The sequence below is a fragment of the Neolamprologus brichardi genome, chromosome 9 (genome assembly GCF_056152115.1).
Source record: "Neolamprologus brichardi isolate AB-2024 chromosome 9, ASM5615211v1, whole genome shotgun sequence".
NCBI lineage: Eukaryota > Metazoa > Chordata > Actinopteri > Cichliformes > Cichlidae > Neolamprologus > Neolamprologus brichardi.
The window spans coordinates 2,241,474-2,244,240 of NC_142112.1; the positions used below are offsets into that span (position 1 = coordinate 2,241,474).

Consider the following 2,767-nt stretch of genomic DNA (forward strand, 5'->3'; position numbering starts at 1 on the left):
TTTCAGAGGCATACAAAAATCACAATAATACAACAACACTTGTACTCATACACACAACATCCTTTCCAAGTCATAAACCTGTGAATTTCATAAACGCTCCAATCGGGAAGAATTTGGCTGGTGCTGTGCTGTTTCTCGTTAACAGTAAATAGCATCACTGGGTCCTGGTGGTGAAATTACACTATATCATGGCTGAGAGCTCATTAAAAATGGATATGAATGGTTGACTAACAGTAGCTCCCAGGCTGGAAAGTGTCAACAGGCCTGCCGCTTTTCTTCCATGTTGTAAAAAATTCAAACTGATGTGACACAGTGGGCATGTTGGTGCCAGACATGCACAGTGATTTATGCCTCTCATTTTCAGTAGGGGACATTTTAAGTGAAAGCACAGGGAATTTGCCAATTTTACAGTGAGGCACTGCAGAGGAAACAGTTGTATATACTTGGTACATTGTTGAGAGAAAAAGCAAAGACGCCAGAAAACAGCATCTGTCAAGAGCAAGCTCACAAATTACCTGTTGGCACTCTCTGACGAACATTCAAGGCCAACTGCCACACAAACAAAGCAGCAAGTACAAAAGACAATTTATGTTATCGCTGTCTGAACAGGCTGTGCCTTAATATACAAAGCAATAAAGGATGTGGAGCTGAAGGGAACTGGCAGTCGTCAGGGACGTTAGTAGGATACAAGAAACTATTATCTCCCACCATACAGCAAAGTCGATTTGCTGTTGAAAGCTCTCTGACAACTGAGTTTGACAAGGAAAAGTAAGGTCCTACACTTCTGATGACATTGTTGGCTTGGCAGGAGGTCTGTAGCGGAAGTCAAGTCCCTCAAATTAGGAGGTCAGCGATAAAGGAGACCCACTAAACAGGCCAAACAGGTGCCTGCAGCAGAGACCAAGACCATTTTCAGGATTATCAGACCACTGATCAAAAAGGAGACAGAGAACTGTTGGAGGCTGACCTACTGCTTCACACTTAAGTAGCACAGACCCCCTAAAGACTCTGGAGGCCAGGCTTGCTCAGCGCAGCATGTGGTCTCCTCAAGGTGAAGAGGTTACTGGCTCTTGACTCCAGTTCCACTGCTGAGAGCCATGCTTCTGTGTGTGGGAAGCTGGAAGCAGCAACAAGGCTCCATTACTGGGTTGCTGGCTGGTGAAAGGCTTAGCCAACCAACCCCCATCACTATGGAAAATGTAGGGGAATAAAGCAGTTGAGCATGTTTCTTAATAATTTACCTCATAACATTAAGTCCCACAGACAAAATGAATGTCATAAATCTATGTGGAAATCTTTGAGAATATGTAAAACTCTTCCTTCAGCTCATCAAAAACAACAGCAATGTCTGCTGGGTCCATTCTCTGATCATGTCATTTTGTCATGTAATATGTGAATGATGACCCCAGTGAAGTTAATAAATTATAAACAAACCGTTATTCAAGTGGCAGCCAATTAAGGAGTGTGTTTCATGGTAAACAGAAAGTGGTGTGATGCCGGGAGCATTTCTACTCTTTCCAGCGGCTGCTCGACACATCTGGAGTTCCTGAGCATTAAGTGCCGCCCTTTCTATCTGCCCCGTGAGTCATCGCCACGGTGGTCTACATCCCACCCCAAGCGGACACAGGTATGGCTTTGTCCGAATTACATGATGTGCTGAGTTCGCTTCAAAACAAGGACCCGGGCGCAGCCCTCATTGTAGCAGGAGACTTGAATAAAGCGAACCTCAGACAAGTCATGCCAAACTTACACCAGCATGTCTCGTGTCCAACGAGGGGGGATCGCATTTTGGATCACTGCTACACGCCATACAAGCAGGGCTACAAAGCTGTCTCACACCCGGCTTTTGGGAAGTCTGACCACAACGCCATCTTCCTCATTCCCCAGTATAAACAAAACATACGGAGGGAAGAGGTAACCACGAGGGAGGTAAAACGGTGGTCTGCCCAATCAGAAGCTACGCTACAGGACGCACTCAACGACGTCGACTGGGACATGTTCAGAGCATGCGCAGTCGACATCAACGAGTTTACGGAAGTAGCAGTATGCTTCGTCAATATGCTAGCGGAGGAGATTATCCCCACTGCGAGAGTCACCACATTCCCAAACCAGAAACCGTGGATGGACAGATCGATCCGCACTGCAGTAAACGCCAGGACCGCCTCCTACAACGCGGGTCTCGCCACTGGCGATATGAGCGCCTACAAAGCGGCCTCATACGGCGTGCGGTGAGAGATGCCAAACGCCGGTACCGGGAACGTGTGGAGTCCCGCTTCCACCAGGGTGACACACGGAGTATGTGGCACGGACTACGCACCATTACGGACTACAAAGCCAGGGACACTGCGCCGATCAACGCCGACTCTGTATTCACCAACGAGCTGAGTCAGTTCTATGCCCTTTTCGAGGTTAGCCAGGCGGCTAATGCTATCTACCGCCTGACTACCGAGGACAGTGACGTCATCAGCGAGAGACCAGTGACCAGCATCGCGGAGCATGACGTCCGAGCGGCAAAAGACAAAATGAATGTCATAAATCTATGTGATCTTTGAGAATATGTAAAACTCTTCCTTCAGCTCATCAAAAACAAAAGCAATGTCTGCTGGGTCCATTCTCTGATCATGTCATTTTGTCATGTAATATGTGAATGATGACCCCAGTGAAGTTAATAAATTATAAACAAACCTTTATTCAAGTGGGGGAACTTTAAATAGACTGGTTCTTATCTAGGACTTTTCTACTCTACCTCAGCACTCAAAGCGCTTTG

At 46.8% G+C, this 2,767-nt stretch overlaps 1 pseudogene; it reads left to right on the forward strand.

Annotated features, from left to right (window-relative positions):
* The first annotated feature begins 1,471 nt into the window (after positions 1–1,471).
* Positions 1,472–2,232, forward strand: LOC148101088 (uncharacterized; annotated as a pseudogene).
* Positions 2,233–2,767: the final 535 nt, after the last annotated feature.